Raw genomic sequence first — 26272 nt, 5'->3', positions numbered from 1 at the left:
ATATATATATATATATATAATATATATATATATATATATATATATATATATATATATATATATATATATATATATATATATATATATATATATATATATATATATATATATATATATATATATATATATATATATATATATATATATATATATATATATATATATATATATATATATATATATATATATATATATATATATATATATATATATATATATATATATATATATATATATATATATATATATATATATATATATATATATATATATATATATATATATATATATATATATATATATATATATATATATATATATATATATATATATATATATATATATATATATATATATATATATATATATATATATATATATATATATATATATATATATATATATATATATATATATATATATATATATATATATATATTATATATATATATATATATATATATATATATATATATATATATATATATATATATATATATATATATATATATATATATATATATATATATATATTAATAATAAGTAGAATGGTGAATGTTTTATATTATATAATGAACGACATAATTTAATATGTGGAAATTGGCCTTGAACTTGAATCAGGAGAATATCAATATTGGCGTTGATAATCCTTTGGAATTGTCGAGGTTTTCATCTGTTATCCTCGTTCGATTTGTTTTTTTCTCGAAAAAAAACTCTTCGCACGTATACCCGTATTTGCTGCCAAAAAGACAAATAATTTTTCTTGTAAATGCGTGTAAATTTTTATATTTGTATATACTTCGCTAAGATGCTTGAGGGCCGAACAAAATAGCTCGGCGGGCCGGTGGTTGCCCATATATGTTTTAATGTAATATTTTGTCATAGCGGGTTACATTTCTCTCTCTTTTATTTCGAATGGTTGGCCTTGCGCACGACGACTTCAATATTTCGTGAATGTAGAAAAAAAGCAAAGTAGGCGGATTCTCCGAAGAGTTTCTCGAAAATAGCAGAGTCCCCCCCTCTCCGGGTGGCGAGGAATCTGCGAGGGTTGATGAAGGAGGGAGAGTAATGTAGGAACTTGGGGAAGCAGATAATTATCACCAATACACGCTTCCAGGACTAACGAGAAAATCTAATAAAAAGGAAATGTAATTGGTTATATTTTGTGACCTAATTTTGTCAGTCGTTGACTTATTCAACAGATATATATTATAAATGTCTCAACTTGATATGAAACATCAATCGTTCTTTTTTTTATATGAATGAAGATGAAAGTCTGAGCATCCCAGGGCTTACGACCTGGTATTTGGCGGGGTTAAGCGATCACTATATATACTTGTGTAACAATTACTATTCGGCCCATTGTTGATCATCCTTATTGGGTTGATTTTTGAAATCTGTATTTATGTACATATATTGCATATCGCTCACTCCTTTCAAGAACGTCACAAATAAAAAAAACTTGCTTTTTCAGGACAACATTTTTAAAGTTTAAAAATATAATACAATGTATTAAAAACAAATATTAAGCCACTCATTGAACTTTTTACTGTTCAACAGATCTTTTTAGGTAAAACCTGAAGGTTTTTTCTCCATTGGAAAAATATTTAGTAAGTTTAAAAAAATAATTAAACCAAACCTTTTCTTTAAAACGCAAAAACAACACTTTCTGCCCCCCTGCAACGGGTAAATATTAAGTTAAAAATATGCCTCTTTTGCTGGGATAAAGTACATTTTCTGGGCATTCCTTAAACATGCACAACTGAAAATTGATGATTTTTGATTTATGACGTTCTTGAAAGGAGTGAGCGATATATACAGGTTTCAAAATTCAAGCAGTGGTTGTAGATGTACCTACTCGAGGTCCTTCTATTCGGTAAATAACAAAATATGTTAAAATTTCTTATCCTTACATTTACCTTGTATTTATAAGCAGGGCACAAACACTAAAGGAGATTTTTTTTTAAATAACAAAATATTCATTAATTTTCTTTTCCGTATCATCAAATTCCTGACAATACAGAGCGACAATCAAGTCGCTAGAGAAGTAAAGTTAAAGACATCTATCTACATTGCATAATTATCTTCGTATTTTTCACTGTCATTCCTGCCTTGCAGACAAACAAAAATGGTAGTATATCAGCATATAACCACTCACCGAGATTTTTGTCTTAAGGTTTATAATATAATAATATCGAGAATAAATTATTTTATTTCTCATTACTATTGTAGTAATGATTGGGCAAATGACGTTTTTAATTTCGCGATCTTGACTCTTTACCGATAAAGAATAGTTTTTTTTCAGGTGTTTATTTCATTATTTAAAAAATCAGAATAGTATTGACGTAGAACTGGGTAAAACCGTAGGAACTTTAAGGAAAACTTTTGCTTATCGGCGTAGCATCGATCGTAGCTAGTGCGGTCATTGTAGACCGAGCGCGGAGAGATGCCGCCGCGACGCTTCGCGGCTCCGTCGAGACGCTCTAGCGGGTGAACACTCCTACCCGCGTCACTCGCCACGGGGCAACGTACCCTGTCCCTACCTTGCACCTACTTGCACACTGTCTTCAACTCGTTTATCTCAGCTAGCAACTAATTTCAAATGTCTCAACAATATTTTAAATACTGACTTAACTAACCAAGTAATCATCACGCCGCTTCCTCGCGGGGTAGACATAGAGAATAGAACGCCACACCAATCTGTCTTTACAAAAAAAAACTTCGCCTCTTCCACATTCCCTGACTGAGCACTTTCGAGCATTTAAAATACCCGACCGTCTTTTTCTACTTCTATTACCAACCACATTCGCCTCGTATTTTTTTTGTTGTTTTACTAATCTTTTGTCCGCCTCCGTAGTGTAATGGTCAGCACGCTCGGCTACCGTTCTGGAGGTCCCGGGTTCGATTCCCAGGGTCAAATAGATATAAGTGATTTTTTCACTAATATTTATTCAATATTACTTTGGACTGGTACCTGAAGTGGAGGGCTGATCACCTTTCCTTCATGCGTAAACAATCAAGATAACACTGCATTTATATGAAGCAGTGCCCTATGCACCATTGGGGTGCGGATAAGGGTTTAAATAAATAATAATCTTTCTTCATTCATGCGAATTACGTGCCCAAACCACATCTTTCTTAATATTAAAATATGCGTAGTGGTTATTCTTTTGTAGAAATAAGGACTTTAAAGACTTTAAAGCTTAAATAAGCAGTATTAATTAAATTAAAGAAAGGTGTGTTGAGATGTTTTGGACATGTGAAACAGATGCGTAGAGGAAAAACAGTAAAACAAATTTACTAGGCGAATGTAGTTGAAAATAGGGGCAAAGGAAGACCGAAGAAAACTTTTCAAGATCAAATATTTCAAATACTTGATCACTTTCAAGTATTTGAAATACTTGAAAGTGGTCAGGTCAAGTGGTCAGGTCAAAAGTCGAATAATCTGCGGGCATGTGTGAGAAGAAGCATGAATCTGGAAGAAGCGAAGGTCGTTTGCAAAAACAGATTGGTGTGGTTTTCTTCAAATTTTGTCACTTCCAGAGCCTCCATACAAACAAAAGGGATATGTAAAATCTCTCTGTTAAAGTTTTAAGTTATTGAATAAGTGTTCAGTTGGCTTGGCCATGTACTCCGCATGCCTCCTGAGAACCTTAATCAAGCTTGCCTCTTTTACAAGGCATCAGGTTCGCGCCGCCCAGGACGACCACTGCTGACAATTCGTCGGCAGTTCTCGTCAGAACTTCGGGACGTGGATCTGACTTGGGAGGATGCAAGGGAGCTGGCAGCCGACAGAAAGGCCTGGAGACAGTTTGTGGACTCCATATGCTCCACCTAGGGAGCGGATATGGTTTATAAACTAAAAATAAATAAGTTTTCTTCTAAACTATGTATTTGATTAGGGAAAAGGAGCGCAAGGGCGGGCTGAATGCCTTATAACGCAAGTAAAGTGCTCGAGGTGACTCCCGTACAGTAGTATAGAAGTCTCTATTGAGAGCCGCGTGGACACTTGTCGAGGGGCAGACATTAGTCAGCCTTTAGCTGTGTGCTCAGTGGCATAATTAGGGACGCAACGCGCCCCCGCACAATCGGAGGGGCGGCTCCTTCCCTCTCCACTTGGCCTCGCGGGAAATTATTTCCGCTGCATTTTCACAAAACTCACCATGTGACAGAGAAGTGTACTATTACCGTTACTACTACTGCCATCACGCTGTTTCCCGCAGGGTTAGGCATAGAGGATGGAACGCCACACTCTTCTATCCTGACATACACACAAGACACTGCTATTTTTTTAAATTACCTAACGTCCAAGTGACTCTGAAATCTAGCGACCCTACTTAGGCTTCAACTTTTTAAGTTTTATAGCCTATGCCTACTCGTGATTGGATTTACTCTTTACGTTTAAAATTTCTATAATTTCATGCAATTCATGAGTGAAAATTCTAGGCAACAATACTCACCATACACTGTTAGCTTCCTTCACATCCATACATTTAGACATACATGCCCTCCGGTTATGCAGACTTTTGATACCACCAGATTTTAGGTTCCGATTGATCTGATCGTCAGTTTTTTCGACCATCTTCACTTTGTTCTCCCGTTCACATTTGCCACATATATTTTCTTGGTCATTCTCTCGTTATCCATTCGCTCCACATGTTAATCTTTTCAATTATCTCTTGTTAATCTCCCAAATAAATAAAAAAATAAAATCTTATATACATCGGTATATAACATTTTTAGTCATGTCGGTTTGACATTGCCCGCTAACATTGATATTATCATTGATTATGACATATATGAACAATATTCGTCGTCGAAATGCGATGCTGGAATTTTGTATACACATAGACCTCCAGCGCCTTGTCTTCAAATAGGAATGATGCAATGTAATGATACAAGCGTAAATTATGCCACTCGTGAAGTCATTTTGTTGTATGACACCATCACAATGATCTCGAAATCAGTCACTGGGTCATATATCACACTGAAATGTACATATTGATCAGTCCTCGCGGATGTGTAAATGTCAATACGCTCAACATGTGATTGCATTCGGGGGTAGATGTTCCTCTATCGGCAGGCGAGGAGGGTAGTGCACGGTACCTACACATGACGTGCCTAGTAGTAGAGAGAGATATCGATTTCCTTACCTCCTCCCGCTCGCTGCTCCCCTGCCTCCCATGGGAACTAGTCACTGGGTACATGGTGCATGGATACTCTTTGGCAGTCACTCCTGCCGTGACGTCACCGCCTCGGATTTGCGTCACCACCGATAATTAATTATCGCGTAATTAATAAGCCGGCCTTTTTGAAAATAATGTCAACCTATATTCTTCCGAAACGCCCAGAGGAAAATATTGATAACTTTTACATATTATTGTTTATGTCTAAATTACTTAAATAACTAAAATTCTTGTCTATGAAAGCTTATGTTCAAATACCTGATAGAAGATCGAATAATTTCTTTTAAAAAGTTCATTATTTTTCTATTTTCTTCTGATTCTTATTTGCACCTTATCTGTGCATAGTGTCCAGTTGATCTTTGACTAATCCAAATATATTAAATAAATATTTGTTACATCTCAACGTAGATGAAGAAGAATATAGAAGTCTGGGTATTTACGAGGCTTTTGACCTGTCATAGACTAGTAAAGTGATCGCTTTACACAACCGCAATATTCGCCAAACTACCCATGATTGACAACCACACGACTGTAATTTTTTTGAACTCCTAGAAACATGATCAATTTCTTGACGCAGTACTTATGAGTTCACAACAGCCACCTTTGTTAGATCGAGAAAGCTTTTATCTAGCAGAGACCCTTTTATTATTTATTTGTTATCAAAAATATAAATCAAGGAAAAATATATATATTTTTTTTGTGACGGCTGTTTCACCTTGATATTGTTAAACGGTCGTTTTTTCGGGATTCTTATTTTGACTGTTATGTTAAAAAATAATGAATTTGTTGAATTAGTGGTGAATATTTAAATTCGACATTTGACAAAATATGTAACTTCCAGGGCGCTTTACTTGGAAAAAATCTGTTGCGCTTATACGAGTAGGATCGAATTCTTTAGGGTCATTTTTTAGGACGGTATTTTTTACTTAAAAATTAAGCTAGTGTTCCCGAATTTCCTCGCATTATATATTGGTAGTTTCAATTCAAGTACGCAAATCGATTCACCGACTCGACCGTATGATTCCTTTTAGTGTTTTTAGCTAAGCAACAAGGGAGGGGGGTTGTAAGTGCCGCCTCGTGATCACACTTAGCGCGCAGCTGGAATACATTTCCCATTAACTCTTATCTCGCTTGTTCCACTTTATAGATTTCATATTTTCCCTTCGGAATATCGAGAAGGCTGCGCGATGCAATTACCCGCCCGCTCTCTCGAATCTCCATGCGATTCGTCATGTTTATTTGCATTTTTATCGCGTAACGCGTATTCAAAATGTGTCTTTGAATTTTTCGGAATAGAGAGCCGTTAAAACGGGTTGAAATGATAGGGATGTGGTTATTCCACGCACGTTCGTTCAACTCGCAACATTGTATCCGTACGACCGCCCTCTGCCCTCCCTGTGTGGCTGAGCATTTCCACGCACACGAATGGTAAACAAATTACCGCCACGAGGTAGAAAGGTGAAATATCGCTTAGTTATCTTCCCTTTTAAAATTAGACACAATTCTACTTGTGGTTGTGATGAGACATTATTTTATTTTATTATTTTTATTTTTATTTTATTTTTATTGGAAAACCAACAGAATATTTCGACATAAATAACATAATATGATGAAATACAAAAAAAAATCCAATTCCAATTATAGGTTTCCACCTAAGTAATCTAAAAATAAAACAATTTAAATAAACTGTCACAAAAGTATAACTACCATATATAGAACATTTCTTTATCAACTGGTCAAATAGACATCAACAATATATATTTTAAACGTATTAAAAGAAACATTATTGATGTCTATTTCATTAAGCATTTCATTGCACATATCGCAGGCTCGATTTAAAAATGAATTTTGGTAGGACTTGGTGTGCATTTTAGGGATTTTAAAAAGGTTTTTGTTTCTGATTATCACAAGTTGTCCCTCATTTAGTGTGGGTATGTCCAATTTTTAAAAAGAAAGATTTACATTGGTGTGCAAAAGAAGGTATTCAGTTGACAAAATTTGACGAAGCAATAGGCCATAAAGATCTATCGGATTTAGTATTGTCTTATTTAGAAGATATGACAAGACAAATAAGACTAATAAATGAGCTATGTGACAAATCTTGATTGATACAAGATATTGAATCCATTGTGTCTATTATATTGTTGTATCTTTTGTATTTTTTTAGGTCAACTTTAATTATTTATTTACAGCATTTTGAGTGTGTCCAAGTACTTGTTCACAAAATCTGGATTATCTCCAATTACAGGAGTTATTTTCATATTATTTTTTGACATCTCATCAAAGATGTAGAAGAATATGGAAGTCTGAGCATTTACGGGGCTGACGACTGTCATAGGCTGGTTTGAGTGATCACTGTACACAAAAAATTTAAAATGTAACATTAACCAATTCTACCCATTATTGACAACCACACTACTCAGATTCGTGTACTTATATTTTAGAGATAATCCAGATTTTGTGAGCAAGTATTTGGACACATTCAAAATGTTGTAAATATTAGAGTGTTAAATCACTAATATTTATTTTCACCCCCCCCCCCCTGGGAATCGAATCCGGGACTTAAACCACTTAAACCAGCCTATGACGGTCGTCAGCCCCGTAAATGCCCAGACTTCCATATTCTTCTACGTCTTTGATGAAATGTCAAAAAAAAAAACATTATTTATTATGAACTAAACACATCCACTATCATTTTAAGACATATAAACTGCATAAATATGCCATATATCCTTGTACATACATCGTGTCTATAGTGTCTAGTAAGGCAATGAGAATTTTCTAAGGCAACTAATAAATATTTATTAAAAAAAACCGCTTGGTTAATATTCCTCAAACCTTTCCGTTTTCTTAAAATTGCATCCAAGTTTTATTAAAATAAGAGAGAATATACGTATTCCCTCTCTTCTCTTCTCTTCTCTGATTTCCCCAATGGATGTGTTTCTGCTTTTGTACACGGTCATCTCATTACATCGGCCGAGCTTATAATAAATAAATAATTCACAATGTTTGAGGTGTGTCTAAATCCTTCACAAATCTGGGTTTATCCACATAGGATTTATTTTTACATTTCATTATCTCAACATAGATGAAGAAGAATAAATAAAAAAGTTTACTCAAACCAACCATATATGGGTCCCGTGAACTCAAACATGGTGTTAGTTAGGAGTTATGAGATGACTTGTGTATGAGTTCCAAAAGTTTTAATTGGGTTGTTGTTAATCATGGGTAGAATGGTGAATGATACACAAATTAATAGGTCATAATCCCTGTAAATACCCAAACTTCCATATTTTTCTTTGTTAAAATATCAACATGTAATAAAAAATTGTTTTTCTTCATCTAGTGATATAAGCTTTCCTTCTTCATTTATCTCTTGTCCAAATACACGTGTTTCTCGTTCTCGTGATGAGGAATACCAAACAAAGCTAGTTTCCAGGACAGACGAGTGGCGTTACGTCCTCTCTCCCTACCCCCGCAGCGCAGGGAAACGGTGTGGTAGTATTATTGAAATTAGTAATATTAATATTATTCGTAGTTTAAGTCTGCCTTCGTAGTGTAAATGTCAGCATGCTTGGCTACAGTTCTACAGGTCCCGGGTTCGATTACCGGTGGAGGGGTCAAATAGATATTAAGTGATTAACTCTAATATTTATTCAATATTACCCTGGACTGGTACCTGAAGCGCAGGAGTGATCACCTTGCCTTCATGTGTTAATGATCAAGATAACACTGCGTTTATATAATGCAGTGCCCTATGGACCATTGAGGTGCGGATAAGGGTTGAAGAATATTATTCCGACACTGGATTATTTTCATCCTACTTATGAGATGTCAAGGTGCTAGGTCGTACGCCCTGGGATGCTCAGACTACCATCTTCTTTCATAAAACAAGGGAAGAACGAAACATGTTTCATATGAAGTTGAGACACCTTTAAATTAGTGGAGAGACAGCTGGTCTTCCCCCTCCCAGGAGTGAACCGGAGAGTAACAGGACATATTTCTAAATAATGAAGGAGAAGATTTTGTAGAAACAAATAAAGGAAATCATAACTCCGATTGCTCTCCTGTGAGGTAAACTTCGTCAATTTGCCTTTCACCCCACTGCTGTATCGAGTCGGGCAGATAACGCGGAAGAGTCAAATTGGTATTGATTCCGAATAATTTCCCCGAGCCAGATATCGGGGTGGCTCTTTTAAAGAAACCTTTTTTCTTCCCTCTCCTTACATCCCCGCATCAAATATTACTCTCCTTACCCTTATTTCCCTAGCGCGGGCGCCGACATAGCTTCGCAGAGACTGCGTGAAGGTAAAGTTGCCTTAAACATGTCTGCCGTATTAATTCTTTTCTCTCATGAATAATTCTTTTGGTCAGTTCTAAACTGAATGTTAATTCTCTACTAGCGCCACGGGCGGGTACTATCGAACTTTCGTTTATTTCTCGAGCACCTTACGATCACCTATGAAACTTAAGTACCTACTTAAAGGGGGAAAACAAATTGCTTCCCCGCAGACCCGAAATCCAGAATGGCTGATCAAAGTGGGTTTTTATGAGACTTGATAAAAATGATTTCGCGGAATCCGGAAATGAAGTAACCAATAATATCTGTAAACACAATCTGGTATCCTTTGATGCTCGTATTTCGACGGAAATAATATGTTGTTTTAGCGAAATTTGTTTGAACTAAGTTTTATCATTTGACTTGATGTTTACTTGTATATTTAATACTCCCGGGATTAAAAATGTGGGATTGTTTTTTTTTAAATTACCTAATGTCTAAGTGACTCTGAAATCTAGCTACGGCTTATGCAACACCGCGTATCATGTCCCTACTCAGGCTTAAACTTTAAAAGTTTCATAGCCTATGCCTACTCGTGAGTGGATTTACTCTTTATGTTTAAAGTTACTATAATTTCACGTAATTCACGAGTGAAAATTCTAGGCAAAAACATTCGCTTTGTGGGATGGGCTGAAGCTATTCGGATCTTATTAGTTTTTTGTCAAAAAATCTAGTATTCTTCTCCATTTTCTTTACCGTATACCTGTAATATATTTCACCGTGAGCTCCTTCACTTATAGTCTATATTCTATCGAGTTTCTTACACTCCTAGATCTAAGAACCTGATGCGTTAGATTTCTTTCAAATAATTGACAATTAAGTTAACGCCCCTTCAATGCGATGCGGCGGTCTTTACACTGTTGGGAGCGAAAAAGGGTAAAATAATGTCAGGGATCTGGAATGCTTTCACTAACATACGTTATTGCCCTGCTGAAAGATATGTTTGGTATTGCTAGTGCACAACGGAGTCCTGGTACCAACTTTAATGCATGGAAGCGAAGCATGGAAAAATAAGGATAAAAGTAGACTGATGCAGTCGAAACGCGATCTCTCAGATGAATGTGGGACAAAACGATGTATGATAGATGTTCGAATGGTGAAATAAGAAAAGAATGCTAAGCCAAGATGTTGAGATTAGACATGTGGGAGGAATGCGTGAGGAAAGCACATTAAAGAGATTTATCAGGCTAGTATAGATGGAAATAGGAGCAGAGAAAGAGCGAGGAAAACTTGGAATGATCAGATATTCCAAATACTTCAATGATCGAGTATGTCAAATACTTGGGCGTGGTCCGGTCAAAAGTTTGAATAACCGGCGGGTATGTATGAGGAAATACATGAATGTGGAAGAAGCGAAGAATGTTCGCAAAGGCAGAGTGATGTGGCTTTCCTTCTATTCTGGTTAGTTAGTTAGTTTAGTTATGTTCGGTATTCTCACATCTCTAGGAACTATTAATAGCGGGGTGCCGCTGTACGCTGTTTCCGTATCTCGCTCCGCGTATAATCATCAGGAGTAAATATGTTACACACGTAGATTTGATTAACATCCACCTGTCAAGTCAGCCCGCGCTCCGGAGCCGTGCGGAAGGAACGTAATGAATAGATTGGTTGGTTAGTTGGTTTGACGTTTGACACCGGATGGCCCCCTCCCCCGGCGTGACGTATTGTGGTGATGTCTCACACTCACCACTCACCACTCACCACCACCCACGGCAAGGGCACATGTGAGACGTGTGCGCAACGTGCTGGTATCAAGTGACCTAGTGGCGTGTCAGACTGAAATTATTCTTCAGTCGTTCGTTTGAACGGTCGCCCATATATATACTTATACGAGTATTAACATTCATACCTCGCTAACTTAGTAGTCTGTTCTGGAAATATAGAACCCGATCTAGCACACTAATGACGAATGTATTTTGAAAACTTTCTTGAAAGCTGCGTGAAAGATTTTTGCGTGTACTTATAAAACAACATTTTCACTGTGTTTTTAATTATCGCACCAAAATATACCAAACGGATACTGCCGTCGTAAAAATTCACACGGAAACAGTTTTACACCGTATGTTACAAATTCTCTTCGTAAACCACACGTTCAGAAATTTAGTCAAACATTCATATCGAAGTTTTATTTTTGTTCTCAGATACTCCCGTTGTAAAAACTTACACGGAAACATTAGTACATCGTCAGTTACAAATTCTCTTAGTAAACCACGTTTTAAGAAATTTGGTCACATTTATATCGAAGCTTTTCTTTTATTCTCAAATTACATGTCACAAGTTGAAATTATAAAAAAAAACTTTTTATAAATATTAGACTTAAAATACTCGAGTTCCTCTAGAATAGAGATTTCAAAAAATCAGTCTCGCTGCTGCGTTTAACTCGTTCAATTCATTTTATTGCTTGGTAGACCTGTATGGATATGTATACTGGTACAATAATCGATTGTAGATACTGCAAATACATTTATCAATTGACGGGCGGCATCAATGTGGTACATCCAGCACTTGATTTCTTCTTCGGCTGTATCGGTAGAATTGGTATATATTTATCGCGAGTCGATTGAAAAAAATCCCAATAGATGTGGTTAATTGCATGGGGTGAGTAATCTAATCCACAATTAGTTAGTCGAAGATAAATGGCGAGTGTATCGACCTGCGGTTCTCCACGCCGGCTGCTCGCTACATTCGTTCGGATTGTCTTCTTTTGAATTTCTTTCTAAGTGAACGCATTAGGAATAATTTATTTAGGTAGCTTTTCGTGCTTTTCTTTGCCCGCCCTCGCTCGCCGTAGTACGTCTCCCGGTGGACACATTTAATTAAAGCCCTGGTAGGAAAACACGCGACCCGCCGTCTTCTGTAATTTTCATGCAAAACTTTATACCGGCAAATTGTAACTAAGTGCCAATAAATAAACTTGTTACAATCTCGGTTTATTCTGCTTCTTTATCTTTTAATAGCGATAAGGAAATGCGATTTGAGGAAATGCTCTTGTCAAAATGTTTATGCAACGAAAGGTCCATACAGATAAAACGGATTAGGCTTATTCCCACCCCTATATCTTACCCTATTCTGGTTGAGGTCTTCATATTCTCTAGTCAATTACCGACGCTCGTAACTAGGGGTAGGGAAACTTTTCATTTCTAAAACCCACATCCATTTATATAGTTCAACGTAAGGCTGCATTTGTAAAAAAAATCATGTCAATCCAATGATTACTTTTAAAGTTTTGCTGACACAAACATACGAAAGCTGAATATATATACATAAAAATATATACTTATATATTTTTTATTGGCACGAGTCCAATTTTTTTAAATATGCCGTATCAGAGTAGCCAGGAGGCCGCACGTTCCCTACTCCTGCTCTAAACCGTTGAATAACGCAAAAACGTATTATTTTTTGACATCTCATCAAAGATGAAGAAGAATATGGAAGTCTGGGCATTTACGGGGCTGACGACTGTCATAGGCTGGTTTAAGTGGTTTGGTTCTGTAATTAGAGATAATCCAGATTTTGTGAACAAGTATTTGGACACACTCAAAATGTTGCAAAAACGTATGTAATCGCCAAAGAGCTATTTTTTAAACTGGATAATTGGTCAGGAACAAAAAAGTGCTAATCAAGTAAATTAATTATTACACTACCATCCTTTATTTTGTTCTTTCCCCACTCGTTCGTTTCGCATGTCTAAACTATCTCAACACACCCTTCTTAATTTTATCGATAATGCTTATCTCAGCCTTGCATTCCTTCATTATTACACCATTTGAACATCTATCATACGTCGTTTTGCCGCACATTCGTCCGAGAGATCGGACTCCATGCTTCACTTCCACACCGTAGGGTTGGAACCAGGACGTCGTTGTGTACTGCCAGTGTAGTTTTCGCTAATAGGTTTTTATTTGCCATTACTGATGTCATTAATAGAAAATATTATTTTTAATTAATTTTTAATATTATCATTATGTATTTATGGAAAATATGAATTTTTTATAAATATTTGTGTTAATTATAAAGGGGTGCGTATGATTATATTTTCGTATTATTTATTCGTCTCTCATAGCTGAACTTTGGGTGTTGTTTTGTTAAATTTAAAAAGAGCTGTAGCGTAGATCGATATACTCGTAGTAATGTAACCAATGCACCCTATTGTAGTGAAGGAAATGGCCTGTCAAGTCACCTCTGTAGCGAGGAGGGTTGAGTCCCCTAATTCTTGCGGTGAGACCTGACCAATTGTAACACGTGCAGGGAAACGCACTGCACGTCATAGGATGTTTTATGGCCGCCGTGAGTCGCTAGAAACTGTTACTATCCGGCTGTATAACTGAATTTGTGTTTTGGAACTAAAGATGTAATAAAAGGGTTTTTTTTTTGTTGTCGTAAATTCGTGTTTCTTCGTTCGCCTCTTGTTGACCCTTTTCCTTCCGCCCTTCTGGAAAATTCTTTTGATAGATTGAATCTTCGTTTCGCCACTCTTTCGACGCCTTTATAAAACGATGTACATTCTCCAAATTCCTTTCTCCGTTCCTTTTGTACACCTAGACACTTAGTGGACCCTCTCCGGTTGGAATTCTGCGAGCGCGAATGTCGGTTTTTTTCCACTCGGCGGCTCTACGCGTAATGAATATTGATCTAATAATATGCGAAATAAGTCTGTCCCTCCCCCTCCCCTTCGTTCCTATTATTATAGAATAACCTTCCACATTAGAGTTTTGGCATTTTAACAGCGAGTATCGATTCGCTTTGTGCTATTATACGAGCAGCCTTGTCTGCGGCGCCTTCTGCAAAGGGCAGACGCGAAGTCAACGATTTTACAAACGTTTATTTCGACGATGAATTTCCAAAATACGGCATTCATACAAAAGTTGGCATGATTACCAATTTATCGTATTCACAACAATTTAAGTGTATCCAAATACTTGTTCGCAAATCTTAGTTTTCTCCATTTTTTGGCATCTCAACATCGAAAAAGAAGAATATAGAAGTCTGGATATTTACAGGCCTTATAAATTGTCATTGGCTGATTAAGTGATCACTTTACACGCTTGTAACATTCAGCATTATACCCATGATTGACAACCACATGAGTCAAATTTTCGGAACTCCTAGATAAATCCATCCATCCATCTATGTTGGATTGACAAAGCTTTTATTTAGCAGAGATCCTTTTATTTGGATGTATTGAAGATCGTTCAAGATAAGTTTCACTAATTTATTATATTTTTCACATAAGCAGACAGAGTTTGAATTGCTTATTTTTGAGTATTCATGACCAATAAATACTATTTTATTTTTGACATCTCATCAAAGATGAAGAAGAATATGGAAGTCTGGTCAAATTATAAGCTTAAATAATAAAAATGAAAATGGTATTTTCTGGCTTTTCTCATGTGTGTGATTATAATCCAGGATTCGGATCTCACATTCTAATATAAGAGTTTCTGCTTAATAAAAAGCTTCTTTACATCTCACCAATAGATGTCTCTAGTGAAGTTCTAGTGATTCAAGAACAAGGTTTATAAATTGGTTCATATATACAGAACTTCCAAGAATTTGAGTAGTTTGGTTGTCAATAATGGGTAGAATTGGTGAATGTTACACGTGTGTAAAGTGATCACTTAAACCAGCCTATGACGGTCGTCAGCCCCGTAAATGCCCAGACCTCCATATTCTTCTTCATCTTTGATGAGATGTCAAAAATAATATGAAAATAACTCCTGTAATTGGAGATAATCCAGATTTTGTGAACAAGTATTTGGACACACTCAAAATGTTGTACCAATAAATACAATACAAAATTTTGTCTCGCCGCAGCATTTCATACTGATTGCAGTCAAAGTATTTTATTGATTGTTTTATTCCTAGTTATACCGTTAAAATAATCAACTCGCGATAATACAAATGCATTTATCAATTAACGAGGAGATTTTTATCAACGCCAATATGCCTTAGCTGATAAAACGCACTTGTGTTTCACTGATTTAATAACTATTGGGTTGATGCAAAAGTTTTGACCGTTTTTTACATATAATTTTTTGAATTTTTTTTTAATTGTGTATTATTTATTAAAAAAATTAGATAATTTCCATCAGCTCTTATAACCTTCTCCCATCTTTCTATCAGCTTATTAATACCAGTTGTAAAAAAATCCGTGGATTTTGATGCGAAAAATTAAGTAAGGGATGTTTTTACCTGCTCTATGGTATAATTTTTTTCATCATTTAATTTTTTTTGCAGTGATCGGAATAAATAAAAATCAGAAAGAGCAAGATCCGGAGAATACGGTAGATGCTTGATAACATCCCAATTTAACTCATCTAGCTTATGTTGGATCATCATAGCCATATGTGGTCTCGCGTTGTCGTGATGAAACACTACCCCTTTTCTTTTTACCAATTCTGGTCTATCCTTTTGAAGGTCCATGTTCAATTAGGATAATTGCTGACAATATCGTTCTGTTGTACTTGTCTGATCGTGTTCCAAGAGTTCAAAATACACAATACCCTTATTATCCCACCAAACACAAAGTTTAACTTTTTTTATGGATTTCGGCCTTCGAAGTTGTTAATGGGGCTTGTCCAGGTATAGCCCAATGTCTTTTTCTTGTCACGTTGTTGTACACGACCCACTTCTCATCTCCCGTCACCAAACGATGCAAAAAAGGTTCATGTTTTTGTCTCGCACTCAAAGCAACGCACGTTGAAACACGATCCAATAAATTGGCAGCCGACAATTGATGAGGTATCCAAACGTCGTACCGTGAAACCATTTCCATACGCCTCAAATGTCTTAATACGGTTGTTTGGTTGACTCCCATCATTGACACAATCTCCCTGATGATTTGACGTGGATTGGTGTCAATTATGACTTTTAACTTGTCGTCATCAGACTTCAATGGCCGCCTGGTACGTGGTTTATCAACGAGTGAAAAATCTCCAGATCGGAATTTTGTAAACCATCTTCGTACCTGTCAAACTTTGATGACATCTACTCCATACACTTCACAAATGTTTTTGGTTTCCACACTCGCGGTATTGTCTTTATGGAATTCATAAAGTAAACAATGACGTAAATGCACTTTATCGAGCGACATTTTGAAAAAATACAAGAGGTCATTACTATACTCTGGCTAGGCCAAAACTGAATAGAAAGTAGAGGAAAAGCATCCTTTATACAATGGAATCATAAAAAAGAAGATATTTTTCAGAATTTAAGAAAAAAAATTTTTTTTACCTGGGATCATAAAAAACGGTCATAACTTTTGCATCAACCCAATATTTTCCAAAGTAAACTGTTTCATTCACAACATTTTGAGTGTATCCAAATACTCGTTCACAAATCTGGGTTTTTTCTACATTGGAGTTATTTTTACATTTATTTGATATCTCAAATAAATGTAAAAATAAACAAAGATGAATGAATATGAAAGTCTGGATATTTACAGAGATTATGACGAGCTTATGATAGGTCATAAGCCCTGTAAGTACCCAGACTTCCATATTCTTCTTCAACATAATACATAATTTACAATACGTATTTATTAAATTTTAAAATAATTATTTATTTTCTGCTTTCAGGGTTAAGATAACTTTTTTAACGTTTTTTTTACAAAATACATAAGTATTTAAATAATACAAAATAGTTGGTAAATATACAAAACATTTCAAATATAACGTTTCTACCTCTCTAATAATGTAGATACTTGTGTTTAGAGAGGGAGTTCGTTTTATATATTTTTTTATAAACAAAGTAAATATTATAATTTATATTTGAAGCACTTACTTTGTGATTTTCCATTTTATTGTATAATACTATATTAAGTATTAATCAGTCTTGATGAAGAAGCGGTTAGCTTCGAAACCGGTAAACATTATAATTAAGTTATAATAAAATATTTATAGTAATTTTAAAATAAAGTTACATTTTAATTATATCTTATATTATTCACTGTCTTGTTGCACAGCTCGCCGAACAGTTCCCTTGAATTACGACAACTTTACATGTAATGATTCTGGGTAGATATCATTAATCAAGCCTGGATTGTACCTGGAGAGGTATTCCCGTCATTGTGTCCCGGATTGATTTAGTGCTGAATTGTTGCAATCCTTGCGGAAACTGTGCTTAATATTTCAGGCCATTACGCTTTGCATTATTACTGCCTCCATACCCTTTCGTGACTCTTCTATTGTAATTCCCAAACAAACCTTCGTAAATTATGTATTTATATTGTACATATATATACATACACATATTCGTACTACTTGCCATCTTATCACTGTGTTACCTGGTATCAATACTTAGAATTTAGTGTTGGACGTTAAATTATACAGCAAATATCATATCAATTGTTATGTTTCTTATATCGTATAACGCATGGGTCGGCAACCTTTTGTTGTAAAAGGGCCAAATATTTTTCATGGGATTCAGTGCGGGCCGCACTTGCAGTAGGTATACATACAATATTTATGTACAAATATTTTAGTTTTAAAAATAAAACGCTAAGTGTATATTTTAACGACATTTATTGTATTTAATAAAATCAATGAGATTCCCTTCGCTCCCTTTCTCGCTTCCTTTCACTCGATTGTGTATAATATCGTCCGTCATGTGCGTTGCGGCGAGAATCTCGCGGGCCGCACCAAGATGTCTCGCGGGCCGCATGCGGCCCGCGGGCCGCAGGTTGCCGACCCATGTATAACGCATCAAATATGTATTTTTTTCCTTTTAACGAACCTTGCAAGTTTATATTATTTTTAAAAATCTATGCAGTAGTCAGGCGCATGCATTTCATATAGGCAAAAAAGCAGTGCCTATCCTAACTTACCCGGGCATTTAAAAAAACCCATCTAGTACCTATCTACCTTACTAAGTTGTACCTAGCTTATCTTACTACCTACCTGTACTGCCTACCCTAATTAATTATCTGTGCACGCTCCTGGAAATAGTGATGTATCTAATACCCCCTTTTTTAAAATCCTTATTTATACTTTACAATTATAATTTGAATAAAGTTGTATGATAGATGATAGATAAAACTAAGAAAGGTATGTTGAGATGGATGGGGCATGTGAGTCGAACGAGTGAAGAAAGGATCGTTGAACAAATTTATGCGGCGAATGTGGTTGGTAATAGAAGCGTTGGTAGAACGAGGAAAACTTGGCATTTTCGAGTATTTGAAATATATCACTTGAAAGTGGTCAGGTCACGTGTCGGAATAATCAGCTTGTACGTATGAGAAGATTTATGAAAATGAACGAGACGAAGATTGTCTGCGTTTTATTCTCTCTGCCTACCCCTGCGGCGCGCCGTGACAGTTAGTTGGGTTGTTAACAATTATAACAAGTTACTCATTAAGTTTCAAAATTGAAGAAAGCAAAGTTAGTGCTTCAAATATAGGTTTTTCTTAATGTGTGCATGCTATGTGGGAAGTACGAATTCTGTGAATGTATTTTTCTCGGAAAATTCTTTATTACCATTGATTTTTCTATCCCTATTTGTTGGTCCCTTTCCGCCAAGCTTTCCTGAGCCAACTTCTCCTCTTATGACGCAATACCATAAACCCTTCTCTGGTGTCGGAGTTATCTGTTTTCTCTCCGTATCAACGCCTCCGAGACGTCCAGGCACGGCGTAAAAAGGGTTGGATATGCCGATATATAAACACACCCCGTGTTGTTAGCATGTACCGTATGTTTGTGACGGGGTCAGCTCGGCCCTAACCCGACTATGGGGCTTTGGGGCTATGGACGGTTGAGACAGTGGTGTTCTGGCGATCGTAGAACGTTGGCGCCTCGTGTCTCCCAAAATAACAGGGTCATCGAAAAATAATGGCAACATTTAAAATAACTGTTGTAAAAAAAACTATTACTGGTAATTCAACGGTTTTGATCTTAAAATGTTCCGAAAAAGATTTTTTTCGATGTGTGCATCGTTCGTCGCTCTGCTTATCTCTAGTCTGTAGTAGATTTCTTGCCACGTACGTGCAATTATTTCAGGAGTAACTGTCAAGATAGCGGCTGAAATTCGCTTCCGCGGGTGATCCAAATCCCGAATCTTTTTCGCATGCACGATATTTTTAACGTACCCCCAGAAAAATAAATCCAGGACTTCTTTGAGGCCAGGCAACGGGGCTCCTCTACCAATCCAGTTATTGTTCAATGCACGGCGTACTTCGCGTGCGCGTATCAAGGTCACGCCACCTCCTAAATAAAACTTTAAAAGAAATTGGGTAATGTATCCAAAATTAAACAAGGTTATTGGATGGAATTCTACTTTTATTTACATATCGCTCACACTTTTGAAGAACGTCATACATCAAAAAACTTGATTTTTCAGGAGAACGTTTTTAAAGTTTAATAATATAATACAATGTATTAAAAATAAATATCAAGCCACTTATATAACTTTTTACTGTGCAACACATATTTTTAGGTAAAACATGAAGGTTTTTTCTCCATTTAAAAAATATTTATTTATTTAAAAAAAAAAATTAAAAAAATGAAACAATACCTTTTCTTCAAAATGCAAAAACAACACTCTCTGCCCTGTAACAAGTAAATATTAAGTTAAAAATATGCCTCTTTTGCTGGGATACAGTACATTTTCTGGGCATTCCGAAAACATGCACAACTGAAAATTTACGATTTTTGTTTTATGACGTTCTTGAAAGGAGTGAGCGATATATATGATAATATGTGACGGGTTTCGTCTTATTCAGACATTACCAGCTAGCGTTCAGTGCCAGAATTACCCGTTTAACAAAGAGTTTCGGTTCTATATTTTTTTTAATGTTGGCATTATCTTTCGATGACCCTGTAACATATATGTATCTCTGCAGGCGCAGACATTACATTCGGATGAATACTTTAGTCCTTGGGATGAGCGAACCAGCTCTCTCGATATTACGGCTTCGTGCTCCTTGTAGCTCCGGTCGCATCCCTTATTAATCAATTTATAGCCGCGGTGCTCTCCGCCGCCTACGAATAATATCATATTCCAGTCCTTTCTTAAAATAGTTTTCTGCAAATGAGAAACCGAGCGGATAATCTTCGATATTTACTCCCACGTTACGCAACCTTTCAATTTTCTAGATTTTTTCACTTTTGCGCAAGAGCTATATTTATATCATAAATATGCGTGGGTTTACAATTTAGCTTTTTTTTTCATTCAAACCGTCATCCATATAATTTAATGTATATATATTTTTCATTCAAACCCTCATCCGCACCCGATCGTGAATAGGGCACTGCATCATATAAACGCAGTGTTATCTTGATCGTATATAAATTATGACAAAACAGCGTGTTTTCCCCCCGCTCTGTGAATCTAGCCCCGGGATTATGGATCAGCATTTTTATAGACTTCTCCCGCGATACGGTCATAATAATTCTCTGTCAAAATAGTCTCGCTAGATGTAAATGGTCCCTGAATAATCCAACGACTTTTTCTTTCTCGTCTTGAATTTTCATGTGCCACTTTTCTGCTGCGTTGATATTATTTACCAAATGCTTTTCGGTCATACACTTATTTGGCTTATAAGAATATTTTATTTTATATGTAAGAACTCAGTATAACTACAAAATATTGTATAATATTAGTAGTGCTGTTATTATATCTACGCTCAATGAGATTTTTTCAACTAGTCTCTCCGCTAAGGCAATCACTACAGGGGTGAAATTAAAGCGAAAAGTTAATTTCATAGCGTAGTGTGTTAGGCTGAGATAAGTTTTATCGATAAACGTAAGAAAGGTGTGTTGACATGATTTGGGCACGAATCGAACGGCTGAAGAAAAAACAATATACAGTAAAACATACAGAACAGAATAGTAAGAAATGGAGTTGAAATAATTCCTGTGTGGACAAACCTCGATTTGTAAACAAACACACTCAATATATTGTGAGAATTTGATTACATTTATGGGTTTAGAATGCAACAGGGTATATCTACTTTGACATTTGAAAATTGACATCTCAACGCAGTTGAAGAATATATCAAGAAGAGTCTTGATATGTACTGGGCTTACGATATGTTATAGGTTGATTTAAGTGATTACTTTACATACATTTAACATTCACCATTTTACCCATGATTGACAACCACACTACTCTAATTTCGGAACACGGCTCCGGGTACAGTCAAAATATTATTATTATTTTTTATTGTGTTTTGAATTTCATAATATTTTTCGTCTGATGGAAATATGTAAATTAGATACATTTTTCGATGCTGTGATTTTGCGATATTGCATCGACGCACAGTGCGTTATTTTGGCAATCTAGGGGTACTTTATTATTACGCTTAAAATATACCGGTTTAAGTAGGTTTTTGGATACTATCACTTATAAAATACATGATTGAGTGAACATTTTGTATTTATCTTATAGTATTTCTAGAAAGATATGATAAAATGGGTATTAAAACAACTTTCATGCTTTATGAAAAGAGGTCACAGTTAAATGTGTTTGTATTACACTTAAATGTTTTGGCAGATATTAATATTATTTAAATATTTGTTGTAGATGCATATATGCATAAAACGTCATCACCAATGTTTGTAAAAGAAAGGTATATATTCGTATATGAGGCCAGGAATTATTTGAAAATGGAGAATATTCAAGTTATGTTTTATTCAGAATCACTATTATTTAAATATTCTTCTGATTCATTAAACTCATATTTTAAGTTCTGTTTGAATAGATAAACATGATCACATGGCATCGGATACTTTACCGTCTATCATACAAAATTCATCGTAAGCTTCACGTGCATTTTTATTTCATTCACAAGTATTTTTGTTGGAGAAAGTGTCGTAATTTCATCCAAATTTTTTTCTTTCATCAACTTCTGTAGTCATTGTGTTCACCGTTTCTTTAATAAAAACCAATTAAATGGGGTGCCAATATCTAGTCGACAATGGTGCACGATTTTGCCAAATATATTTTTTGTTGTGTTTAACAGTTCCACTATAAGTATACATATTTGTATTGACATCATAGTAATACTAAACAATTTTTTGTCTGTATGATGGTCTTCTGAAAATTTTTTCGGTACCTATTTTGTCGGCACCATGACAGACCCACTTTAGAATTTTATTTTAACTAATGTTTTTCGAGTAACAAAGAGTTTCAAGCACTTCTTCTTGAACCTTGGATAATCGCGCCCCAGTATGATCGTTAAGTGACTAAAGCGGAATTTCAGCTGAAATTTCGTTGATGGTGATTGCTGGAGAATTTCACAGATTCTTTCGCTTAGTAAGGTGGATATTGTTTCCGATTTATATCTATCATTTGTTGCCTTATGATATCATACTGATGGGTTTTTAGATTATTTTATAGGTAGTGCTTAATCCGCAGATAATTCGGCTTATTTTTTATTGAAATATTTTTTTATTGTTAGGAAGGCAGAAGATAACTCTCTGATGAAGGCGGCAGAATCTCTTATTCCAGTTTTTCTCAGTTTGATTACTGTGGCCAAGGACAACTCTTGTTGGGTTGTTAATTTAACATGATTTTGTATTTTTCGTTTTTTGACCTTCGATGCACACGATTCAAAAACCTTTCAAGGCCTACAAGGCTTACAAATTGAGCTATTTTTCAAAGTACTTGATAGAACTTGAGTAAAAATATTAGAAAACATAAGATTTCCTTGAATAATCCATAAAGAATTTAAACTCAATAATTGTTTTCGAGATCTACCCGATTTATTCCACTTTTGCCCAATTTTTTGACAAACACTTCTGATTTTTGTTTTAAAACTAGTCAAAATCTTAAGTAACACTGAAAGCATATTAAATTGCTCCAAAACATATGCAATTATGGCTTCAACTCTCACGCGTTTCGAATCTACGACCCGTATGTCAAAAATAGCCTGACGAGAAATTTACGTAGTCATTCTGAAATTGAGAAAAAAATGTATGGGTATGGCAAGTTAAGCAAAAAGTTATTCTATATGCTAATAAGAATATAAGTTAAGCTTTTATAAAAATACTGTCATAGTACGGTATTTTAGGGTATGGCTTACTAAAAGCCTAGTTATAATTGGAATAAACCAATTATAATTTATATTTACGAGCTATAAGTTCAACAAGACTTTGCAGGCTAATGAAATAATATTTACTCAAATAAAAACACGTACAGTATACCTTGATAAATTAATACTATAAAAATATAAACAAATATTACACATACATAACACAAATTTATAATATGATGACTCAAGCGACTGATGCGCATTCGTTTAAAACCGCTCACCCCCAACGGCGCGCTGAAGCTCGGGTTTCCGATACGATTATGTATTTTTCGGAATGACTTAATTTAAAAATAATTAAACAGTTTTGTAAAATGGTTTGTTTTCTATTGGAATAAAATATTTTTTTCAAAATATAAGCCATCGAAAAAAATAATAAAGTTCCGCTAGATTGCCAATATAACGCACCGTGCGACGTCTCATTTCGCTTTGACGGTATTCATAAAGCGCATAGGACCGGACCTGCTCTGTATGTCGCAGACCGCTCCGGCGGATCATCGTATGTTCCGGATCACGCGAGGGTTCCGTGGCCGTGTGTGTGTGTGGGTGCTAGTGCAGCGCCATCTACTGCGAGTGTAGTGGTGCATGTTTCTTGCGCGTACCACCCCTACCCCCGCCTCCGACCCCCACCCTTCTCACACTCCCCCACCCCTCGGGGACCGTACGAGGGAAGAATCCAGTATCTGATAGACAATTTTTTTTTTCAACTTTGTATGTTTCAAGACGTCGCGGCGCGCTACGAGCTTTTAGCGAGCAGCGTCATATGGTAATTGTCATGTACTAAGGTGGTGTTGAAGATTATCAGTAATAACTCGCTACTACTTTGACTTTCTTCTTCTTCTAACCCTTATCCGCAGCCGATGGTGCATGGGACACTGCATCGTATACACACAGGGATCTTTATCGTTACTTACATAAAGGCAAGGTGGTCACTCCAGCACTTCAGGGACCAGTCCAGGGTTGTTTTAAATAAATATAAGAGTGTTAATCACTAATATTTATTTTCATTTCTTCCTCGGATTTTGATCCCGAGACCTACAGCACGGTAGCTAAACGCGCTAAAATGAATAAAAAAATTATAAGATTTTTTTTCATTCGCGAAAATATGTTGTAATCGAAATAATAATTAAATATGTATTTTTTATTTCAGTGACAAGTATTGCTTCAATATTCAATGGCCGATGCTCGAATTTAAAGTAGTAAGTACATTTTACGCATTTTCCTCTTATTCCCAAAGTTTTATATCCCTTCTGTCCATCAAGGAATGATTTTCTCTAGAAGCAATAAAGTAAAGAAAGATTTCCCTACGACCTTCAATCCTGGAGCGCCCGCCGTAAAAAGCCATTCCATTCTCGTTCGTATAAAAACCGAAGGTTTTGTAAAGAAAATTTTGTCGTACCTACCTGTTCATAACAATAATTTTAATTTTCCTTTATGCATAAGAAACGGTGAAGTTAGCTAACTTGATTGAACTAACCTTTCAAAAGTTATTTAATAAAGGGCTTTATATTAATTCCCAGCACCAATAATATTCGTAAGCCTAATATTTTACAATTTAATGAAATATTTTATGTAGCCAGTCTCGTTTTGTATAATGTATCGTAAAGTTTACTGCTTTAAAAGGTTTGGCGTTTGGCCTCGACGAATACGCAAGTTAAATCTTGATAAAATAATGTTTTTTCTTGTAAATTTAATGTGTGTGTACATATCGCTCACTCCTTTCAAGAACGTCATAAATCAAAAATCGACAATTTTAAGTTGTGTATACTTTCGGAATGCCCAGAAAATGTACTATATCCCAGCAAAAGCGGCATATTTTTAACTTTATATTTACCCGCTACAGGGCAGAAAGTGTTTTTTTTGTATTTTGAAGAAAAGGTATCGTTTAATTTTTTTTTGAAATATACTAAATATTTTTCAAATGGAGAAAAAACCTTCAGGTTTTACCTAAACAGATCTGTTGCATACTAAAAAGTTCAATAAGTGGCTTGATATTTATTTGTAAAACATTGTATTATATTTTTAAACTTTAAAAACGTTCTCTTGAAAAATCAAGTTTTTTGATTTATGACGTTCTTGAAAGGAGTGGGCGATACGTTTATATCTGTAATATCGTTTAATCATATGGGTCTATACTTATAAAAGTGATTGACGTTTTTGATCCACCTCCATAGTATGGTGAAAACTACCTTTGACTACCGTTCTGGAGGTCCTGGGGTCGATCCTCAGACAAGTCATTATAAATACTAGTTTTTTCACTTGAATATTTGTTTAATATAACCCAGGACTGAACTTGAACTGATCACACTTGCTCCTCATAATTAACGATCAACTTCGACTCAAAATCAACATCAATTTGATGCAGTGCCCTGTGCGGATGAGGGCAAGAAGACCAAGAAAAAACCACACATAAATAGTGCAAAAAAAACTAGTATGTTATTAATTAAGTATAAATAATAAACATAAGTGGGTCCCTCTTAGCGCAAGAGCTTAGTCTCTTTAGTGGAGAGGCACAGCGTAACTAGCAATTAGATATGATAAAAGTAAAAATTTCCGAAAAGATGAGATAAGCATTATCGATAAAATTAAGAAAGGTGTGTTGTGATGGTTTGGACATGTAGAACGATTGAGTGAGGAAAGAACGGTAAAACAAATTTATGAGGCGAATGTAATTGGAAAAGGAGCAGAGGAAGACCGAGAAAAACATGGCACGATAAGGTATAC

The 26272-nt window shown here is 35.4% G+C and overlaps 1 protein-coding gene across 20 annotated transcripts in view; it reads left to right on the top strand.

The window, feature by feature from the left end:
• LOC148313773 (uncharacterized) overlaps window positions 1–26272 on the top strand; it is a 152328-nt gene that overhangs the window by 5927 nt on the left and 120129 nt on the right. For all 20 annotated transcript variants that reach the window (XM_088256365.1, XM_088256357.1, XM_088256244.1 and 17 more), the window contains exon 2: window positions 24699–24747. The gene's annotated coding sequence lies outside the window, so the exon portion shown is untranslated. The remainder of the gene's footprint in view (window positions 1–24698; window positions 24748–26272) is intronic.

The sequence above is a fragment of the Brachycentrus maculatus genome, unplaced genomic scaffold, assembly GCF_059751285.1.
Source record: "Brachycentrus maculatus isolate JH-2025_06_01 unplaced genomic scaffold, ASM5975128v1 h1tg000005l, whole genome shotgun sequence".
NCBI classification, from domain to species: domain Eukaryota; kingdom Metazoa; phylum Arthropoda; class Insecta; order Trichoptera; family Brachycentridae; genus Brachycentrus; species Brachycentrus maculatus.
Note: the sequence above shows the minus strand (reverse complement) of the source record. Positions and strands in the feature narration are given on the sequence as shown.